Source organism: Anomaloglossus baeobatrachus, chromosome 4 (genome assembly GCF_048569485.1).
Source record: "Anomaloglossus baeobatrachus isolate aAnoBae1 chromosome 4, aAnoBae1.hap1, whole genome shotgun sequence".
In the NCBI taxonomy this organism is placed as follows: domain Eukaryota; kingdom Metazoa; phylum Chordata; class Amphibia; order Anura; family Aromobatidae; genus Anomaloglossus; species Anomaloglossus baeobatrachus.
The window spans coordinates 301,849,900-301,874,064 of NC_134356.1; positions in this window are offsets into that span (position 1 = coordinate 301,849,900).

Here is a 24,165-nt window from a genome sequence, read left to right on the forward strand (position 1 = left end):
GAGACCCTACTCCGTGATCGGTTCTACTGGGTGCACATGAGAAAGACAGTCGAGAAGTGGTGCCGAGACTGTGGTCCGTGTAACCTGAGGCGGAAAGATGGTGCCAGCCAGAGGTCTCCCCTACAGCCAATTGTCACGAAGCAGCCCCTGGAGTTGGTGGCCCTGGACCACGTGAAGTTAACACCAAGCCGGTCAGGCTATGTGTACGCCCTCACCATTGTGGACCATTACTCTCGTTTCCTGGTAGTAGTGCCGGTGAAAGACCAGACAGCCAGAACAGCAGCTAGAGCATTTCAAGCATACTTTTGTCGACCTCACGGTTATCCGGAAAGGGTACTGACTGATCAAGGTCCTGCATTCGAGGCAGAAGTGTTCCGAGAGTTCTGTAACATGTACGGTTGTAAGAAAATCAGAACAACACCATACCACCCCCAAACCAATGGATTGTGCGAGAAGATGAACCATGTGGTTATTGATATGCTCAAGACTCTACCTCTGGAAGAAAGAAACCAATGGCCAGAAAAGTTACCAGATCTGGTAGACCTGTATAACCATATCCCAGTAAACTCGACCAACTGCAGCCCTGCTTACTTGATGCGAGCAAGACCTGGCAAGTTACCTGTAGACTTTGAGATGGGAACTGTTTCACCTGAAGCGGTTCAAGAGATAGAAGATTGGGATACAGAGCGACAACAGCAGTACCACAAAGTCCAGGAATGCGTAGAAAAGAGCCTGTCCCAAGCAAGAACGAGACAAGAGCAGAACTACAATCAAACAGCCCCAGCAACTCCCTTAGCACCTGGAGAACAGGTCCTCAAGAAAAAGCGGAGGGCGCATAAATTAGATGATCAGTGGGAGAATGAACCCTACACCATTATTCCCTCCAACTTTGACAATAGTAAGGTATGCCTCATAAGCAAAGATGAAGGCAGGACCTATCAAACAGTTTCTAGAGACCGCCTGAAAGTGTGCCCTGAGCGGTGCAAGATCCAAAAAGAAGTGGAAGAAATTCAAGAAAAAGAGGAAGAGATGATACAAAAAATCCTTGGCAAATTCCCCAAAACTTGGACCCGAATAAATAATGCCATAGTGGTACCAGTCTTGACGTTCCCGCAGTTGGTCGAGCCAGAGACAGAAGAGGTTCCAGATCCACCTAAGGAACTGTGCGCCCCAACACAAGATGACACGCCAGCAGTGGAACAGGAGAATCAACCCCCTATCAGTGGTGAACCTGTCATACCCTTGGTGACTCTCAGACCACGTAGGCAATCATCACGCATACCTATCAGGGTTAGGCCTACCTGTAGTGCTGAGGTAGAAGACACACCAAGTAGTCAGGGACAAACAACAGAGCTACACAGGTCCCAACGCAGCACTCGGGGACAGCCCCCTCCAAGGTATAGAGAGTAAAAAGAAAGAGTACTTATTAGAATGTAAATAGTTATGCGAAATGTTTGTAATGTTGTGTATAAAATGTTTTTTTATGACTAAGTAAATGGACAATTGGGTCACTGGACTATGAGTGGCCAACACTTTAATTGTTCATAGTTAGCACCAGTGTGCTCAACACCCCTGAAGAAAAACCCATCCGGCGTGCATAGAGTGGGGTCAGCAATGCTCTGACGCATGCCCAAAGCCTACGTTGGGGGTTTTATCGCGGCGGGTCCCCCATGGAGCAGTGTAATGGACACCCGGCAGGGAGCGACACTGGACTCTTATAGTTGTTTAAAGTTGTAACATGTTTTGTTTTGTTTTCTTCAGTCCGGGAGTACTGACTCTAACTAAGGGGGAGTGTGGCGCCCCAGGACCTGGTCGCCACAACAGCATTGCCCCTCCAAAGGGTTAATGCTGAGCCTGGAGGTAATTGGGAGGTCTATTGGCCAGTAAGTTTAGCATCCAACGCAGTTCTCCCTCAGACCAGCAGGGGGAGCTCTGAACCTGGAGTATCAGGGAGCATTCCTTAAGTCTGGCCTGAGGGAGGAGTTAGTGGTCAGTCTGTAGAGAGAAGTGATAGGAAGCAGACGCAGAGTAGTGCTGTCCTGTGGAACTGGGGCCTAGAGCTGGAGCAGCTTGGCCCAGTGAAGCAGGGGGAGCAGAGAGGCACAGAAGAGACTCGGACATCGGAGTCTGTGGCCACCAGGACCTAAAATACTCCCTGGTAGCCGAATCCGAAGGGCAGGAGAGCTGCAAGCACCTGGCCCATAAACAGCCCGAAGGTACAGCTGCATCATCAGGGCCCGGTGTGGACTCCAGCAGAGAAGCACCAGAGAGGGCCTGTGCAGCCTACCACAGAGGGAAAGGGACGTACCACCGGTCCCAGCAGCAAGAGGGCCATTGCTAAGTTCAGAGAGCAGCGTCCTATCACAGTAAAGAAAAAAACAGGAGTAGGCCTCATACTTATCTGGCCAAAACAACATCTCAGTTACTTCCAGGCCGGCCGGAGCCCTCTACCACCTGTAACGGTCTCCCAGGACTAACCGTTTGTGAAGTAAAAGAGGAGAAGGTAAAGAGACTGTTGTTTGTGCCTGTTTCTTTCATTGCCTGTCGGCCCTGCACCGTGCTATCCACACAACACCATAGACTCTCACAAGCACCAACGGTGTCCCCGGGGCACCGCTCCACCTGTGGGGAGCAGTACCACCATTGCTGCCATATCATCACTCCGGAGGCTTCACACAGCAGCGGCGGCTTATTAGCCGCAAACCACAGGTGGCGTCACGAAACATAAACTTTATTCACCCCAAGTCACCAGTTATATTTATTTGACACCCACCAGGGCCACGGAGTCGGGCCCCGCCACCACTGACGACCCCCGGACTAGTGCGGCCCGGCACCGGGTGTCCCATAGCCCTGGGGTGGGCGAGTCACAAGAGACAACAACATCACCAAGGTCCAGACGTTCATCATCACCAAGGCGGCAGGCATGGGACCATGGGGGACAGGGATCAACAAGGGCGCATGGTTGCAGGCGAAATGTTGAGGAAGGTGCAGGAGAACATGAAGAAATGGAGGACGTACTGTCCATGGACATGGAAGACTCAGCGGATGAGGGAGACCTTGGTCAAATTTCAGTTGAAAGAGGTTGGGGGGAGTTGTCAGAGGAAGAAAGAACGGTTAGCACCTCTATGCCACAAACACAGCGTGGACTTGGTCCGCATGGCTGCGCCAGACACATGAGTGCCTTCTTGCTGCACTACCTCCAACATGACCCTCGTATTGTCAAAATTAGAAGTGATGATGAGTACTGGCTTGCCACACTATTAGATCCCCGGTACAAGTCCAAATTTTGTGACATAATTCCAGCCATAGAAAGGGACGCACGTATGCAGGAGTATCAGCAAAAGCTGTTACTCGATCTTAACTCGGCTTTTCCACAAACTACCCGTGGTGCACGGAGTGAATCTCCCAGTTTTAACTCGACAATCATGGGACGGTCTCGTCATCTTCTACAGTCTAACCGTACCAGCAGCACCGTATCTGGTGCTGGTAACAGCAATTTTATTGAATCTTTTCATAATTTTTTTAGACTATCCTTTGCAAGGCCACCAGAGACAACAAGTCTGACACATAGTCAACGGCTGGAGAGGATGATACAGGAGTATCTCCAAATGAACATCGATGCCATGACTTTGCAACTGGAGCCTTGCTCATTTTGGGCTTCAAATCTTGAAAAATGGCCAGAGCTCTCCACTTACGCCTTGGAGATCTTGTCGTGTCCAGCTGCCAGCGTTGTCTCTGAACGTGTCTTCAGTGCTGCTGGGTGTGTGCTGACAGATAAGCGCACGCATCTGTCCAGTGACAATGTGGACAGACTAACGTTCATCAAAATGAACAAGTCATGGATCTACAAGGAATTTACTACCCCTGTGTCATCCTGGGGAGAGTAAATGCTTGTGTATTTTGAATGTGCTTGATGCAAATCTACCTGTGAAGTGTACAACTGGGGCACAAGTGCTGCCACTGAACGGGTGGGTGTCTGTGTGGCCCAATTTTTGGAAAAAAAGGGAGACTCCGCTTGGAGTAACCCTTGCTTGCTGTGTTTTTAAAAAGGAGCCAAGATGAACAGATCTGGGATCAGTAAAGACTTTGCTACCTACCCCGGTGTCATCATGGGGACAGTTAAGGATGGCGTATTTTTGAATGTGCTTGATGCAAATCTACCTGTTAAGTGTGCAACTGGGGCACAAGTGCTGCCACTGAAGGGGTGGGTGTCTGTGTGGCCCAATTTTTGGAAAAAAAGGGAGACTCCTCTTGGAGTCACCTTGCAGTGTTTTAGATGAGTTTAGAAGGGCATGCCATGCCTATATCTGTGTCTCGTCCTCTTTTTCCTCGTAACGCTGTTTTGTTTTCGCATGAGAATTTGTTCTTGTCACTTTCCCATATGTTTGTGTTGTGTTGTGAGTTGTTTGTCACCTTTTGGACACCTATAGGGGGGGTTTTATAGGTGTTTTTATGTGTTTGTGATTGCCTCCCATTGTTTCCTATGCGGTTCGAGCGGTTCGCCGAACCGGTTCGCCGAACCGAACTCGAACGAGACCTCCATTCGGCGAACCGAACTCGAGCCGAACCACGACCGGTTCGCTCATCTCTATTCATGAGTTTGAGTCCTGGCTGTCCTGAAAACTCAGAGCAGATGCAAATTTAATTTATTCACTGCCCTGAGAGCAGGAGCCGGGACATCAGCTGTGAGCTGCGGGAGAGAGCCGCAGAATCCGGGACGGATGGGATGTATGATAGAGTGCTGGGTACGGTGTCTGTCCCGGTAGAGTGCTAGCTAGGGTGACTGTCCCGGTGGAGTGCAGTGATAGAGTGCTGGGTAGTCCGTTTGATCTAATAGTAGGGGCTTCAGCAATAGGCTGTAAGCCAGGTGCACTGTGCACTAAATTACCAGCCCCGTATACAAGGATAATGCCTGTGCAATTTAATACTGAGCAATCACCCCCTACATTAATTGGTAGGTTGTGAGTGGTTGTCTCATCAGTATTTTGCCCCTGTGCTGCCTTCATCTTTATCAAGGAGAGCTACTGTATTCTCGTAGTGCATCAGTTTCTGTGACCTGGGCAGATAAATAAATGCTGTTGCCTTTTCGTTTGCTATATTTAACTTATTGTTGAATCAATCACTAGCCTCAAGCTCGCTCCTCTGGCCAGCAGCTACTCTGTAGATGCAACCAATTGCCTGTGGTAAGTCTATCTCTGTACAGGAGTGTAAAAGTGAAGGCCAAAGTTCATTTGGAACCTGTAGGATAGAGTGGCTAGTGTCAAGTCTTTCCTAGGAAGCCTTTTTGAGCCGACGGCCTCAGACAGGTCCTAACAAAAGAGTCGCAGTAGACAGTTTTTTCATTTAGGATTTATTCAGCCACTCTAGCCTCAAGCTCGCTCTTCTGGCCAGCAGCTACTCTGTATATGCAGCTCTGGTCCTGTGGTATGTCGCAGTAGCAGAGGGGTGTGGGCAGGGGCGGACGCAGACTGCAGGGGGCCCCTGTGCAAGAAATCTTTTTGGGCCCCCCTTCCTCCTTCATACCACAACAAAATTATGTAAACATATAGGTTATATTGTTTTTTCCTGGTTTACGACACAACTATCAAATCTAAACATTAAATAAGCTCCATATTTACCATCTGAATAAAACACAGCACAGTCCTGCCACCCTTCTATCTGCTGCAGCTTCAGCGCTATCTCAAATGCTTCTATTTACATTGGAGATAGCACAAACTGGATGCCCTGTGTGTTTTGCAGCTTGTCAGTGGTATACGGCACAAGAGTCTGAAACCAGTGATTGTCTGCAGCGGTCACATGAGGCACCTGGGCTGTGATGTCTGCAGCCACTGTAAACAGAAGCATCAGGGAATGGAACACTAGAGCTGTCAGGTGCAAGAAAGATGAGGATTATAATTTATTAAAGGGATTGTCCAGACAAAAGGTCAATACCTGGAGGCCAGATTCTGTAAAATAACAAAATAAATTGTACTCACCTGCTGTTACCTCCTTGATCCAGCATCGGCCGTCCTGTGCTCTCTGGCCGCATTAATTATGTCACCGTTCTATGGGACACAGGATCGCTGCAGCTTGTGATGCCTGCAGTTTAAGTCTCCTGACCGCTGAAGCTGATGACAAACTGCAGTGGTCCTGTGTCTGGTAGAACAGTGACATAAGGCTGTACAGAACACAGGACGGTCGGTGCAGGATCCAGCAGGTGACAGCAGGGGTGAATAATTTATTTTGTTAGTTTTACAAAATGGGACCCCCATTAGATCTTTTTGCCAGACAGTTTCTTACAGTGCATGTATTATTTCACACAACTCCTTTAAAGGGAACCTGACAGCTGATACCCATGAGCCGTGGGCAGCATATGCCAGGGAGTGGCTGTATGATCACAGCCAGGTGTGTGTGACCCTGACAGCTGATACCCATGAGCCATGGGCAGCCTATACCAGGCAGTGGCTGTATGATCACAGCCAGGCATGTGTGACCCTGACAGCTGATACCCATGAGCCATGGGCAGCCTATACCAGGCAGTGGCTGTATGATCATAGCCAGGTGTGTGTGACCCTAAAACGCTGCGGAGATTCAGAGAAAAACATTAATAGTTGTCAGGGACTGAGCCACATGAAATACTGGTTGGACAGATGTGATGTCTGATACAGGCTGCTCGATCAATGCGTGACATGTATCCGCTGTCAGGTTCCTTGTAAGCAGCCATAGGAGGGGACAGTAGAGAAACAAGAAATACAACAAAAAACAGCTGCACCATAAACACCATTAAAGAAGGTCTCACTAGTTGCTTTGTTGATGTCCTGGTCCTGAGGAGTAGGTTTCGACCTCGAAACGCGTAGACCAATGAAATAAAAAAGGATATTTATTCATCAACATCTCTACACTTTCATTTGGCTGATGCGTGGCGTTAACCCCTTCTCTACTCCGGTTTGAATGCTCATCCACGTGGGGCTGCAGCAGACGCCATTATCTCATGCTTATCAGTGGTTGTGACTCTCACAACCACAGTAGGTGAGTGTATATTTCCTTCATATACTACACTTGTCATCTGGTGTTACCCTATCAGCGCTTCTTATTTTTAGATTTATATGCATGTAGTGTCATAATATACTCACCTACCGTCACTCTCTCTGGTGTTCAGCGCTGTTCTGCTCCTTTTCTCAGTGATGTCACCGCTCTCCCATTTTTCCAGTGTCCAGCGCTGTTCTGCTCCTCTTCTCACTGATGTCACCGCTCTACAGTATTTCCAGTATCCAGTGCTTTTCTGCTCCTCTTCTCAGTGACGTCGCCACCCTCCAGTATCTGCGGGTTACACTGCTCTGCAGGATCTGAAATACAATGCAAGTCTATGGAGCATCAGAAAGAGGCTCTATAGGCTTTAATTATAAAAGACTTCTGGCTCAGAGTGTAGTGTGACTCAAGATACCGGAGAGTGGTGACTGCACTCAGGAAAGTAGAAGAGCGGCATTAGGTGAGTATAAAAAATACACTCACACTACATTACATGCACAGACACACTCCATCAATAAAAAAGTGAGTAGGAGACCTCTATATATGAATGTATTCACCTATATGGTAACATGCAACTTCACCACATCTGGCCTTTCTCACACTTGTAATGGAGCTGAAATAATATGAGCATATAGGTGAATACAAGGATGTATACAGATAAATAAATGTACAACATATACACATATGTATAGAAATACATAGACATGATAAATATACAAACATTAGACATACAGTGCCTACAAGTAGTATTCAACCCCCTGCAGATTTAGCAGGTTTGATAAGATGCAAATAAGTTAGAGCCTGCAAACTTCAAACAAGAGCAGGATTTATTAACAGATGCATAAATCTTACAAACCAACAAGTTATGTTGCTCAGTTAAATTTTAATAAATTCTCAACATAAAAGTGTGGGTCAATTATTATTCAACCCCTAGGTTTAATATTTTGTGGAATAACCCTTGTTTGCAATTACAGCTAATAATCGTCTTTTATAAGACCTGATCAGGCCGACACAGGTCTCTGGATTTATCTTGGCCCACTCCTCCATGCAGATCTTTTCCAAGTTATCTAGGTTCTTTGGGTGTCTCATGTGGACGTTAATCTTGAGCTCCTTCCACAAGTTTTCAATTGGGTTAAGGTCAGGAGACTGACTAGGCCACTGCAACACCTTGATTTTTTCCCTCTTGAACCAGGCCTTGGTTTTGTTGGCTGTGTGCTTTGGGTCGTTGTCTTGTTGGAAGATGAAATGACGACCCATCTTAAGATCCTTGATGGAGGAGCGGAGGTTCTTGGCCAAAATCTCCAGGTAGGCCGTGCTATCCATCTTCCCATGGATGCGGACCAGATGGCCAGGCCCCTTGGCTGAGAAACAGCCCCACAGCATGATGCTGCCACCACCATGCTTGACTGTAGGGATGGTATTCTTGGGGTCGTATGCAGTGCCATCTAGTCTCCAAACGTCACGTGTGTGGTTGGCACCAAAGATCTCGATCTTGGTCTCATCAGACCAGAGAACCTTGAACCAGTCTGTCTCAGAGTCCTCCAAGTGATCATGAGCAAACTGTAGACGAGCCTTGACATGACGCTTTGAAAGTAAAGGTACCTTACGGGCTCGTCTGGAACGGAGACCATTGCGGTGGAGTACGTTACTTATAGTATTGACTGAAACCAATGTCCCCACTGCCATGAGATCTTCCCGGAGCTCCTTCCTTGTTGTCCTTGGGTTAGCCTTGACTCTTCGGACAAGCCTGGCCTCGGCACGGGTCGAAACTTTCAAAGGCTTTCCTGGCCGTGGAATGCTAACAGTAGTTCCATAAGCCTTCCACTTCCGGATGATGCTCCCAACAGTTGAGACAGGTAGGCCCAACTCCTTGGAAAGGGTTTTGTACCCCTTGCCAGCCTTGTGACCTTCCACGATCTTGTCTCTGATGGCCTTGGAATGCTCCTTTGTCTTTCCCATGTTGACCAAGTATGAGTGCTGTTCACAAGTTTGGGGAGGGTCTTAATTAGTCAGAAAAGGCTGGAAAAAGAGATAATTAATCCAAACATGTGAAGCTCATTGTTCTTTGTGCCTGAAATACTTCTTAATACTTTAGGGGAACCAAACAGAATTCTGGTGGTTTGAGGGGTTGAATAATAAATGACCCTCTGAATAAACTTTTCACAATTTAAAAAAAAAAAAAAAAAAAGAAATAACATTCTTTTTTGCTCCAGTGACTTTCACACTTCCAGGCTGATCTACAGTCCAAATGTCACAATGCCAAGTTAATTCTGAATGTGTAAACCTGCTAAATCTGCAGGGGGTTGAAAACTACTTGTAGGTACTTGTTGTACTTTGCAGTATGTTTTTTTGAATGAACAGTCCGGGGCATCTGCTGAATGACCCTTACTGCGAAATCTGTGTGGCTAGGTGTGTGACTAGGGGTGTGGTCAATTAAAAAATTGTAAGGCATCATCAATTCAATATGAATCGACACCTTGCATACAGAAATGCTATGATATGAAACCCATGACCCCCCCAAAACATTGAATGCTGGTCACGCATATGGCGCTCATTTAACTATGATGCTCAAAGTGGCCACTGTCAGCTGCAATGCACATCTGGACTCTGGACAGCATACTGTATCTTGCTGCACGTTGTGCAATATGGTAGGTGACACATTTGCACAAGCATCTGTAATACGTCGTCATAGGTCCTGCAATGTTGGTGGAGGGGTCGCATACACCTGCTGTTTGATGTGACCTCACAGAAAGAAGTGCAATGGGGTCAGGTCAGGTGAGCGTGGAGGCCACTCCACGCAGCCACCGTACCCAATGACTTGTAGGAAGGTCTCCATGAGGTATCGCTTCACGACCGCAGCCTTGTGAGTTTTACACGTTCTAATCATAGCATTTCTGTATGCAAGGTGTCGATTCGTATTGAATTGATGATGCCATACAATCGTTTAATTCATTTTTTTTCTCTATCTCGTTCCATTTTTGAGATAAAAATGCTAACTTTGTTGTTTTTCCCAAGGAGGCGTTATAGGTGGTTTCATTGCATAGCGCATGGCTACTTTACTATACCTAGACACTAGTGATGAGCGAGTATGCTTGTTACTGTGGCGCCCCTGACCTGGTCAGGCACCACTGAGTACTGCACCCATGCTGGGGACAGTACAACACAGGTAATCCAGAAGGCTGACCGGGGTGTGGAACACAGGCGCATAGTGATCAGGTCTCACACATGTACCCATGAGAGGACCCCTGGGGATCCCAGGAGGGGGTGAAGCAGGAGCATGGCCTCCATCTCCTCTCAAGGGGTGTGGTAAGAGAGTCTGGTTGCTAGGTGGCGTAGGCAAGAACAGGAGAGGAGGGGCAGTGAGTCAGTTAGAGCAGAACTCCATAGGGCTCAGTGAGGAGCAGACCTGTGGGGCTGTTGCTGTCTAACAGCGCCCGCGCAGTGGCTACTGACGGGGGAGAACGGTCAACTAGGAGTGCTACCCGAAATCCATCTTCAGCTAAAGAAAGGGCACGGAGTGGGAAGTAAGGAGACTGCTAGAGAGTACCAGGCCCAAACGGGCGGCAGATCCCGAAGCGGAGATAGATCCAGCTTTCTTTTGCTAAACCTGCCGGTGTGGGGCTCTCAAAGCCCACGCCACAACACTACAAAAGCCGCAGCCACGTAGCCACAGTTAGGGCCCATAGGTCACAGGAGGCAAGCAGCTGGAGTGGCCTGGTCCAGGCGACAAGCAAACGGCAAACGAAGGGGAGAGAGGCTGCAGCATCTTCCCTGGGTGACCCCCATAGGGACTCAAAGTCGGGGTTACCCCAAACCACCAAGGGCTAAGGAAGGCGAGTTAGTAGTCACCCTCACAAGTCAGCCTGAAGGACACCTGGTTCCCACTTGGTTCATCCCAGCTACGCCCGGGTCACTCACCCTGCCATCAACTGTGAGTAAAAACCCTGAAAGACATCCTGCCTGTGTTGAGTCATTCTGCGCCTTGTAGTTCTACACATCTACACAGGGCCCTGGGGCTTGCCTCACTCTCAGGGGGCTATTCCAACTAACTGCACTCACCATCAGCCCCAGGCGTCCCTCAACCTGCAGTGGCGGTCCCCCCCCACTGACCGCAATACTGAGAGTGGCGTCACGACAAGAAGAAGATCTCCTACCTGTGACAGATCCAGCCGAGTGGAGTCCCTGAAGGTAATGCACCGACACAACACCTGTGGGGCTTCACATCTGGCGTCACGAACAGGATAAGGACTAGACCTGTTCAGACAGGTGACCATGTGCCTGGGCGGTCCGCTTGAAAAATTGGAAGCGCCGCCATATTGCCACCATGAAAAGCGCGCTGAAAAACAACAGCAGCCCGCGCTGGGAGAAGTTACCGCCCACGAAGAGGTGTGGCTACCCAGAGATCCCCTGCAGAGTTCTGACCTCGCTTGTGAAGAGAGCGGAGGCGTCCAGAGACGTCGGGACAGAAAGGGAGCCAGAAGCCTGCTGCTGGGAGAGGAGCTGCTGAAAGAGGCAGAGCAGAAACTGAACAGCTTGCTGCTAGAGGCAACGACGAGTCCACTGCTGGGAAATCGTGCAGAAGACGGCGCAGAAGAAATGGCGTCTGACCGCAGAAACCCAGAACCGGGCTCCGCTGCCTGGTGGTATCGGGAGCTGGCCCAGTTCTGCGACCGACTGGAGACCCGGGTCGTGGAGCAGATCCGAGAAGAACGCATGGAACTTCTGGAGATGGCTGCCGCAGTTCAGGCCTATGAGAGGGGAACCGCACGACGAGTGCCAGACCGGACGGCGACGACTCAGACCCCGATGCTGCCACTGATGGGTGAGTCCAGTATTACCCCTGCCGGCCCGGATGCCCCGACCCCTGCTGCCACGCCCGCGGTCCCTGAAGAGGCGCCCGGCGCGGCGACGCTGAGCCAGGCCGCAGCCACGCCAGGTGCGGCCCGCCAAGCCCAGGCCGCCGCAGCGATGCCCTGCTCGGCCCGCCAAGCCCCGGCCGCCGCAGCGATGCCCTGCTCGGCCCGCCAAGACCCGGCCGCCGCAGCGATGCCCTGCTCGGCCCGCCAAGACCCGGTCGCCGCAGCGATGCCCTGCTCGGCCCACCAAGACCCGGTCCCTGCAGCGACGCCCAGCCCAGCCTGCACAGATCCCATCGCAGCTGCGACGCCGATCCAGGCCGCCGCCATACAGGGCGCGGCCCGCCAAGACCAGGCCGCCGCCATACAGGGCGCGGCCCGCCAAGACCAGGCCGCCGCCATACAGGGCGCGGCCCGCCAAGACCAGGCCGCCGCCATGCCGAGCGCGGCCCGCCAAGACCAGGCCGCCGCCATACAGGGCGCGGCCCGCCAAGAGATTGCATCACCACTTACCCCGGCCTGCAAGGCCAGAGCAGACACCGCTCCCCAGTCCAAAGAGGTCCCTGCTGGAAAGCCCACGCTAGGGGAGGACCCCGCATACTGGCAGCTGAAGGCTGACATGGAGGTCAAGTTTCCACAATGGTTGGTGGACCAGTACATGCTCCCTCCGCATACCACCAAGAGGATTCCGACAACTCCTGCAGAAACCACGTCAAAGAGGTCCCCGTCTGGGCCTGCTGAAGGAAGTCCATCCCCAGCACCGCCACCAAAGGAGTGCCAAGAAGAACTAAGGGGGAGAGGAGGCCAGGAAGCTGAGGCGCTGACCCCGGAGATACCAGCAGTGGATCCATGCCCAGAGCCGGAGATGTTGCCATATTCCCGCTGGGATGAAGAAGACCTGACACCTCCTGCTGACGAAGAAGACCTGCCCAACCGCCCTACCTGGGAGCTTGTAAGCTGCACTTCGCAGAATCCAGCCCGCAAGACACAGCGCCGCAGCAGAACTCAGTTTTCCCCTGCACCGCCATCCCCAGAGCAGAGAGATGACATCACGGCCAGAGACCTACAAGAAAAAAGGTTCCTGAGAAGAGCCAAAGCACAGGTCCGAGGACCCCTTTGCAGAGGAGTAGTGGAGGACTTCAGCCTCAAGTCAGGATACGGGTTCATCGTAGCACCTGGTATCAAAGAAGGCATTTTTGTCAATAGGAGAGACGTCAGAGCTAATCTGCCCAGAGGACACCCTGGCAGAAACTTAAAGATGGGAGACACAGTGCAGTTCACCATGCACCAAGGAGAAAGAGGCTGGTATGCCTTAGATGTAGCACCATGTCCCAAAGAAGAAAGAAAAGACAGAGATAAAGAAACAGATGCAGCAAAGGAAACAGATGAAGATCAAGAAAGAAAAGACAAGGAACCTACAGATGAGACTACCTCAGACGACGACAAAGAGCAAGAAAGCAGCAGGTGCCGCAGCCCAACAGGCCAAAGCCCTGGTATGGAGGAGTAAAGGAAAGTAAGAAGTTCAGCAGTTAGAAAGTTAAAGTTTTGAAAAGTTTGTTTTGCAACGTTTACGTTTAAGCATGTGCCCACAAAAACTATTGTGAGAAAACCATAAACCTTAAGGCTATGAACTGGCTATAGCCACAAACTCTCGCAGTGTAAATAGTTACACCAGTGGCACCACCACCAGGGCCAGCCTGTTTAGGGGCTTGGCTCGTCTGCAACCAGGAGGAGCCCGTCCGTATATAGGGCCTTGGCTCACCTGCGACCAGAGAGCATGCCTGTTTATGGGGCCTGGCTCTCCACCACAAAGAGGGTACCTGGTCAGCACCAACTGTGGAGGCCGCCTCTGCATCCTGCCAGAAGAGGCTGAGGGCGCGGATCCACCAGGCCAGGTATACCCTGAAACCACCAGCCCATGAAAGCCGCCTCTACATCCTGCCAGAAGTGGCTGAAGCCGCGGCCAACGTGAAAGGGTTTTGGGTGGGTTAACGGACTTGTGGGTGGAGGGTGGTGATGTATGATAGCTGGTGGTCTTAAAATGTTTTACCATGTTTTAATGTTTTATGCATTTTAAAATGTTGTCTTGCAGCCCGAGGACGTGCTGGTGATAACTAAGGGGGAATGTGGCGCCCCTGACCTGGTCAGGCACCACTGAGTACTGCACCCATGCTGGGGACAGTACAACACAGGTAATCCAGAAGGCTGACCGGGGTGTGGAACACAGGCGCATAGTGATCAGGTCTCACACATGTACCCATGAGAGGACCCCTGGGGATCCCAGGAGGGGGTGAAGCAGGAGCATGGCCTCCATCTCCTCTCAAGGGGTGTGGTAAGAGAGTCTGGTTGCTAGGTGGCGTAGGCAAGAACAGGAGAGGAGGGGCAGTGAGTCAGTTAGAGCAGAACTCCATAGGGCTCAGTGAGGAGCAGACCTGTGGGGCTGTTGCTGTCTAACAGCGCCCGCGCAGTGGCTACTGACGGGGGAGAACGGTCAACTAGGAGTGCTACCCGAAATCCATCTTCAGCTAAAGAAAGGGCACGGAGTGGGAAGTAAGGAGACTGCTAGAGAGTACCAGGCCCAAACGGGCGGCAGATCCCGAAGCGGAGATAGATCCAGCTTTCTTTTGCTAAACCTGCCGGTGTGGGGCTCTCAAAGCCCACGCCACAACACTACAAAAGCCGCAGCCACGTAGCCACAGTTAGGGCCCATAGGTCACAGGAGGCAAGCAGCTGGAGTGGCCTGGTCCAGGCGACAAGCAAACGGCAAACGAAGGGGAGAGAGGCTGCAGCATCTTCCCTGGGTGACCCCCATAGGGACTCAAAGTCGGGGTTACCCCAAACCACCAAGGGCTAAGGAAGGCGAGTTAGTAGTCACCCTCACAAGTCAGCCTGAAGGACACCTGGTTCCCACTTGGTTCATCCCAGCTACGCCCGGGTCACTCACCCTGCCATCAACTGTGAGTAAAAACCCTGAAAGACATCCTGCCTGTGTTGAGTCATTCTGCGCCTTGTAGTTCTACACATCTACACAGGGCCCTGGGGCTTGCCTCACTCTCAGGGGGCTATTCCAACTAACTGCACTCACCATCAGCCCCAGGCGTCCCTCAACCTGCAGTGGCGGTCCCCCCCCACTGACCGCAATACTGAGAGTGGCGTCACGACAAGAAGAAGATCTCCTACCTGTGACAGATCCAGCCGAGTGGAGTCCCTGAAGGTAATGCACCGACACAACACCTGTGGGGCTTCACATTACTACTCGGTACTCGAACGAGTATCACTGTACTCGGGCTACTCGGCGGGTACCGAGTAATTTTGCAATACTCGGGCTTTACTCGTGGTCTTCATTTCTGCATGTTGGCGCTCTTTTGAGAGCCAGCCCTCATGCAGGGATTGGCTGGCAGACCACTGCAATGCCACAGCCCTGTTAGTTGTGGAATTGCAGTGATTGGCCGGCCTGCACAGCGTGACCGAGCCTTTATACCGGCCGGCGCGCTGTGCTCTGTACACAGCCATCTCATATTCCCTGCTTTCCACGCCCACAGGCGCCTATGATTGGTTGCAGTGAGACACGCCCCCACGCTGAGTGACAGGTGTCACACTGCACCCAATCACAGCAGCCGGTGGGCGGGTCTATACTGTGCAGTAAAATAAATAAATAAATAATTAAAAAAAACGGCGTGCGGTCCCCCCAATTTTAATACCAGCCAGATAAAGCCATACAGCTGAAGGCTGGTATTCTCAGGATGGGGAGCTCCACGTTATGGGGAGCCCCCCACCCTAACAATATCAGTCAGCAGCTGCCCAGAATTGCCGCATACATTATATGCGACAGTTCTGGGGCTGTACCCGGCTCTTCCCGATTTACCCTAGTGCGTTGGCAAATCGGGGTAATAAGGAGTTAATGGCAGCCCATAGCTGCCACTAAATCCTAGATTAATCATGTCAGGCGTCTCCCCGAGATTCCTTCCATGATTAATCTGTAAATTACAGTTAAAAAACACACACACACGAAAAATCCTTTATTAGAAATAAAAAACACTAACAAAGTCCCTCATCACCAATTTATTAACCACGACAAACCCTCCATGTCCGGCGTACTCCACGGACTCCGGCGTCGCGTCCAGCTCTGCTGCATGGAAGTGACAGGAGCTGCAGAAGACACCGCCGCTCCGGTCACCTCCACGCAGCTAATGAAGGGAATAGCGCGATCAGCTGCTGTCAGTCAGGTAACTCCCGGCCACCGCTGGATCCAGCGGTGGCCGCGATTAACCTCAGTGACAGCAGCTGATCGCTATACTCACCTCAGTTGGTGCATGGAGCTGACTGGAGCGGCGGTGAGTAGCGCGATCAGCTGAGCTGTCACTGAGGTTACCCGCGGCCACCGCTGCATCCACCGCTGGATCCAGGTAACCTCAGTGACAGCTCAGCTGATCGCTATACTCATCTCATTAGCTGCGTGGAGGTGACCGGAGCGGCGGTGTATTCTGCAGCTCCTGTCACTTCCATGCAGCAGAGCTGGACGCGACGCTGGAGGACTGTGGAGTACGCCGGACATGGAGGGTTTGTCGGGGTTAATAAATTGGTAATGAGGGACTTTGTTAGTGTTTTTTATTTCTAATAAAGGATTTTTCGGGTGTGTGTGTTTTTTAACTGTAATTTACAGATTAATCATGGAAGGAATCTCGGGGAGACGCCTGACATGATTAATCTAGGATTTAGTGGCAGCTATGGGCTGCCATTAACTCCTTATTACCCCGATTTGCCAACGCACTAGGGTAAATCGGGAAGAGCTGGGTACAGCCCCAGAACTGTCGCATCTAATGTATGCGGCAATTCTGGGCGGCTGCTGACTGATATTGTTAGGGTGGGGGGCTCCCCATAACGTGGAGCTCCCCATCCTGAGAATACCAGCCTTCAGCCGTATGGCTTTATCTGGCTGGTATTAAAATTGGGGGGACCGCACGCCGTTTTTTTTAATTATTTAATTATTTATTTCACTGCACAGTATACACACACCGGCTGCTGTGATTGGGTGCAGTGAGACAGCTGTCACTCAGTGTGGGAGCGTGTCTCACTGCAACCAATCATAGGCGCCGAAAAGCAGGAAAGCAGGGAATAGGAGATTGATTAATGAGCGGCCGGCTTTTTCAAAAGAGGAAAAGCCACCGGAGTTTGAACAGCTGTGCAGCGCCGCGGCAGTGATCGGGGAACGGTAAGTAAGAGAGAGGGGGGGAGAATGACCGACAGACTGTGAGAGGGGGACAGACAAGACAGAGAGAGACAGACCGACGGACTGAGGGAGATAGAATAAAAAAAAAAAAATGACCGACATCGCTAGTAAAAAGCACAAAACGTGCGTTTTGGACATCGGAGTGCCACACAAGGTTTTCATGTAAAATCTTTCATGTATTAATCTCAAAAAGTAACATACACCAGCTCTATCTCACTATTGGGTATGTGCCCTTAACATTTCCGCCATGAAAATTCATTTTGGTGTCATTTTGGAAGGTTTTCTGGTGAGTCCGTAAAAATGGCGTAAAACTCGGACAAAATTGTTCAGAGCTGTGACTTTTGAGTGATAAATGCTTCAAGGGGTCTTCCCCATGCTGATGCCATGTCATTTGAGCACTCTTCTGAGACTTTTGTGACATTTTTAGGGTTTCTACATGCTGCCGGGGGGTCATTTCACAAAAATACTCGGGTCTCCCATAGGATAACATTGGGCTCGGTGCTCGGGCCGAGTACACGAGTATCTTGGGAGGCTCGGCCCGAGCTTCGAGCACCCGAGCTTTTTAGTACTCGCTCATCACTACTAGACACCACTTCTATGCCTATAGCTGCTGCCATTCTCAATTTAATGGTGGTGGACAGGATATGGGTGAACACACTGTATAGAGTCGTTAATTAATATAGCAACAGTCTGACCTAGAGACCATTATTATGCATAATGGTGTTTGTTCCCTTTTTTGTGGTCTGCTTTTGCTGTGCTATTGGTTACCCTGTCTGATTTTGTGGTAAGTATTGACTTTAGAGTTTGAACACTTGTAGCAATCCGGGACATTAGGGACCAGTACATTTTTCTCTGTTTGAATCACCATGTTTTGCTGCTTAATATTTGCCCAATCTTTATCATTATCATTGTATTGTCTCTTTCAATTCATAAGAGGGCTATTCCATATATTTTGTCGTTGTACAGTGCCCACAAGTAGTATTCAACCCCCTGCAGATTTAGCAGGTTTACACATTCGGAATTAACTTGGCATTGTGACATTTGGACTGTAGATCAGCCTGGAAGTGTGAAATGCACTGCAGCAAAAAAGAATGTTATTTCTTTTTTATTTATTTTTTTAAATTGAAAAAAGTTTATTCAGAGGGTCATTTATTATTCAACCCCTCAAACCACCAGAATTCTGTTTGGTTCCCCTAAAGTATTAAGAAGTATTTCAGGCACAAAGAACAATGAGCTTCACATGTTTGGATTAATTATCTCTTTTTCCAGCCTTTTCTGACTAATTAAGACCCTCCCCAAACTTGTGAACAGCACTCATACATGGTCAACATGGGAAAGACAAAGGAGCATTCCAAGGCCATCAGAGACAAGATCGTGGAGGGTCACAAGGCTGGCAAGGGGTACAAAACCCTTTCCAAGGAGTTGGGCCTACCTGTCTCCACTGTTGGGAACATCATCCGGAAGTGGAAGGCTTATGGAACTACTGTTAGCATTCCACGGCCAGGACATCCTTTGAACGTTTCGACCCGTGCCGAGGCCAGGCTTGTCCGAAGAGTCAAGGCTAACCCAAGGACAACAAGGAAGGAGCTCCGGGAAGAACTCATGGCAGTGGGGACATTGGTTTCAGTCAATACCATAAGTAACGTACTCCACCGCAATGGTCTCCGTTCCAGACGAGCCCGTAAGGTACCTTTACTTTCAAAGCGTCATGTCAAGGCTCGTCTACAGTTTGCTCATGATCACTTGGAGGACTCTGAGACAGACTGGTTCAAGGTTCTCTGGTCTGATGAGACCAAGATCGAGATCTTTGGTGCCAACCACACACGTGACGTTTGGAGACTGGATGGCACTGCATATGACCCCAAGAATACCATCCCTACAGTCAAGCATGGTGGTGGCAGCATCATGCTGTGGGGCTGTTTCTCAGCCAAGGGGCCTGGCCATCTGGTCCGCATCCATGGGAAGTTGGATAGCACGGCCTACCTGGAGATTTTGGCCAAGAACCTCCGCTCCTCCATCAAGGATCTTAAGATGGGTCGTTATTTCATCTTCCAACAAGACAACGACCCAAAGCACACAGCCAAGAAAACCAAGGCCTGGTTCAAGAGGGAAAAAATCAAGGTGTTGCAGTGGTCTAGTCAGTCTCCTGACCTTAACCCAATTGAAAACTTGTGGAAGGAGCTCAAGATTAAAGTCCACATGAGACACCCAAAGAACCTAGATAACTTGGAGAAGATCTGCATGGAGGAGTGGGCCAAGATAACTCCAGAGACCTGTGCCGGCCTGATCAGGTCTTATAAAAGATGATTATTAGCTGTAATTGCAAACAAGGGTTATTCCACAAAATATTAAACCTAGGGGTTGAATAATAATTGACCCACACTTTTATGTTGAAAATTTATTAAAATTTAACTGAGCAACATAACTTGTTGGTTTGTAAGATTTATGCATCTGTTAATAAATCCTGCTCTTGTTTGAAGTTTGCAGGCTCTAACTTATTTGCATCTTATCAAACCTGCTAAATCTGCAGGGGGTTGAATACTACTTGTAGGCACTGTATGTCCTTTGTCTCCCCCTATATTTTAAATATTTATCATTAAAAGTTATATTTTAATATTACCTAGCTAATAATTTATGTTGTACAGTATTATGCCATGAACATTCCGAAAGAATATAAACGGAGAAATTAAGGCTAAGACCCCAGACGTCCAATGGAATACATTGAACAATATGGAACGGCAAGTGCAGGATTCCTTGGATGCGAACTATAAACATTTTCAACACCTGCTTTAAAACATCAGTTTCTCATGAACCAAGTATGTGTACAGTTCAAATTTCAGTGCGATAAATTGTCTCTTTTAGACGCTATAGCGAATGAATCAACCTGTACATTTATTTAGCAAAAAAGCATTCTTTACCTAGTTCAACTGTCATCAATCACTACTCATCCTAGATATGAGATAACACGCAGTAGAACAGGTTGTGTGATGCAGAATATAGAGGTCACGTCAGAGCAGTGTCCTGTCAGACATTGTGAACTTATTCCTCTGTTCAGTCAATCTGACAGGGCACTCAGCGAAGTGGACTAAGGCTATGTGCACACGTTGCTTTTTTTTCAGCGCGGAAAAAAACGCACCCTCTGGCTGAGGGGAGAATTGTAAACAATGCTTTTTGAGAAAAACGCATCGAAAACGCATGCGTTTTTCATGCATTTTTTTAGGTGCGTTTTTTTAACACTTGTCAGTGTTAATAAAGTTGGTTGAACACAGGCCTTTGGAAAAAAAACCTGTGATGTCATTTCCTTCTCCACATTCTGTTTGGATAAATGGGAGGGCTTGTAATGGAAGGAGCACCATATGAATTTTGGAAAAGTTGAAATAAACTTCGCGCACCATGTCACAGTAGCAGGGCCCCTTGGGTACCTATACGTCAGAAAACCCCCACAAGTGACCCCATTTTGGAATCTGCACCCCTCAAGGATTTTATTCAGGAGTATATTAAGCATTTTGAATCCACAGCTACTTCCCCCAAAATGTTGCTGTAGCAACAATATTCTCACTTTTAGGCCCGTTTCACACGTCAGTAAAAAACACTGACGTTTTTCACTGGCGTGTAAAACACGCACATGTCCCTCCGTGTGCCGTGAATCACGGCACACGTGGGTTGTCTAAGTGCACTCCGGGCTCCGTTCTCCGTGGCCCGTGATTGCACTCAGTAATCATCTCACCTGTGCGCGCTCCCGCTCTCCATGGTGCTGATCGCTCCCGTGGTGCAGCATCCGGCTGGTGGTGACCCCCGCAGCAGCTGCTTCCGGGTCGGCTGTGTCGCGCATCATGAATATGCGCGACAATAATGAGCCGGCTCAGAAGCAGCAAGCTGCACGGGCTGCAGAGGACATCGCTGGACGCCGGGTGAGTTAAATTGATTTTTATTTTAAAAGCACGTTTTTTCTGGCACGTGTTTCACGGATCACACCACTGCGTGGTCCGTGGGACATCAGTGATGCCAGAAAAAAATGGACATGTCTCCGTGCGGCAATCACGCACACGCCGGTACGCCGCACGGAGACACGTGCAGTGAAAAATCACTGACGTGTGAGCGTATGTCCGTGATTCTGGTACGTTTAAAAAAAAGCACAAACGTACCAGAATCACTGACGTGTGAAAGAGGCCTAAGGCTATGTGGCCATGATCCAGCGACACGGCGTCTAGTACACAGTGTCAGCCTTCCTGCAGCTGCCCATGCCCACGATTTGGGTTCAGGCTGCTTTGGAGCTCTATGCTACCTGCAGAGAACACTCTCGTCTCCGCAGCATAAATTGACATGCTGAGGCTCGGGAATCCACGCCACCGGTCAGTTTATGCTGCGGAGAAAAGAAGCACAGTGGGCATGGGATCTCCAAAAATCCTTCCACTGTGCTTCTACTGCACAACGCAGCGTTATGGATGCAGGGAAAACACTCAGCGCCCATAACGCTGCAAACCCTGATTGTGGGCACACAGCCTAAAAAGCGTCAATGGATGAATGGATGTCAAATATATATAACGTCCCACCCCCGCCAGCATATTCTAAGCTGGCACCTTTAGTACCTTTCATGTGGCACTAAAGGGTGCCTAGCTTAGAATTTATAAAAAAAAAAACAATGAAAAAAATGGCGTGGGGTCCCCCCTATTTTTGATAGCCAGCTAGAGTAAAGCAGACAGCTGTAACCTGCAAACCACAGCTGGCAGCTTAATCTTGCCTGGTGATCAATTTGGAGGGCTCCCCAGGCTTTTTTTTTTATTTATAAATAAAGAATTAAAAAAAAAATAACGTCCCCCCAAATTAGATCACCAGCCTGGTATTCTCAGGGTGGGAAGAGCCATGGTTATTGGACTCTTCCCAGCCTAAAAATAGCAGGCCACAGCCGCTCCAGAAGTGGCGCATCCATTAGATGTGCCAATCCTGGCGCTTCGCCCCAACTCATCCCGCGCCCTGGTGCGTTGGCAAACGGGGTAATAAATGGGGTTGATACCAGATGTGTAATGTCACCTGGCATCAAGCCCAGCAATTAGTGATGTCACGGCGTCTATCAGATACCAGACATAACTAATTGACAGTAAACAAAAGCAAAAAAAATTGACAAAAAATTTTTTATTAGAAAAAAACACTCCCCAAATCATTCCCTTGTTCTCCAATTTAATCAAAAAATTTGAAAAAAATGGGTCCGCAGAAATCCATTTGGACGTCCCACGTCGCCTCTGGACCTTCTAGAATATGGGGGCACGTTCAGGGAACGTATCCCCCATTTTCTAGGAGGGCAGACCCTCCATTTGAGGAGAGTGGGTGCCAAAAATCTGCACCCACTCTCCCTGGGTCACAGCTGCAGAGTGCCGAGCAGCCAGCACAGCTGTCTGAACACAGTGCTGGCTGTCAGCTGCTCTGCTCATGTGACCGGCCAGCGTGCACTGTGAAGGAGGAGGGGGCCGCGGGGGATCAGCGCTGCGACCGGACAGGTAAGGGGAATACCGGGGGAATAGGGGGTGACCTGGCAGGGCCTGGGGGGCATTTTTCTGTCGCATGTGTCAAGGCACATGCGACAGAAATCATAGGAGCAGGGCGGCCGGTGCGTTACTGTGCGCGCGGCCATGTTGGATTTTTGGGAGGGGGGTCGGGGCGGGCACTTTGGCGACACCGGGGGCTTTACAGGACTTTGCCAGGAAGTGAGGTCAACAGGAAACCTCTTGACCTCACTTCCAGGTAAATGCCTGCGTTCTGTGTGCCGACAAAGGCCGCGGACCGCAACAAAAAAGCAGCTCACTGCGGTGTAGCTGTGTTCTGACCCACATCATTGATTCAATGGGGGAGAGAACGCAGCCACACCGCACAAAAGAAGTGACATGCTGCTTTTCTTTCCGCACCGATTTTTGGCATCCAAAACGCTGCGTTTAGAAACGCAGCATGTGCACTGATTTTTCGGCTTTCTCATACACTTTGCTGGGAAAGCTAAACGCATGCAATTTGCCACTGAAACGCTGCGGTTCTAAACGCAGCGTTTCTGTGGTAAAAAACGCAACGTGTGCACACAGCCTAAAGGAAAACATAATCACCTTCGTTTAGCTGACTAAGGGGTACTTTACACGCTGTGACTTCGCTAGCGATTGCTAGTGATGTCGAGCGCGATAGCTCCCGCCCCCGTTGCTCGTGCGACATTTGGTGCTCGCTGCCGTAGCGAACATTATCGCTACGGCAGCATCACACGCACATACCTGGTCAGCGACGTCGCTGTGACCGCCAAACAATCCCTAGGCGGAGGTGCGTTCGGTGTCATAGCGACGTCACTGCGGCGTCACTAAGCGGCCGATAGAAGCGGACGGGTGGAGATGAGCGGGATGTAACATCCCGCCCACCTCCTTCCTTCCGCATTGCCGGTGGGCTCAGGTAAGGAGATGTTCGTCGCTCCCGCAGTGTTACACATAGCGATGTGTGCTGCCGCAGGAACGACGAACAACATCGTACCGGTGGCTGCAGCGATATTAAGGAAATGAACGACGTGTCAACGATCATCGTTTTGGAACGATTTTGCGATCGTTGATATGCACTCATTAGTGTTACGCACTGCGATGTCACTACCGGTGCCGGATGTGCGTCACTAACGACGTGACCCCGACGATATATCGGTAGCGATGTCGCAGTGTAAAGTACCCCTAAGAATGGACAATCATCGCAGTCAGCCTGTCAGTTTTAGTGCACCAGTCTCTGTTTCACACAGCCCGTCTTACTGCATATCCTGGCAGTTGCCATCTTTAAAAACCTAACAGTGTGCACTACATAAAGGTATTTAGAAAAATATTTAATATTTAAATGTGTATTATTTATTGATTTTATTACATTTCTTGGAGAACCATTTAAAAGGCTATGGAACGTGCAAACAATATGGTTTTCCCTAGCATTGATCTTTTTAGTTTCAGCCCTGAACAATCAACCTCTCGGCATCTTTACATATCCAGAACATACAAAATTGGTAAGAACAATACACTATATAAAAATACAGGCTAAAGTTTAAGAGAACAAAATGGATACAGATACATT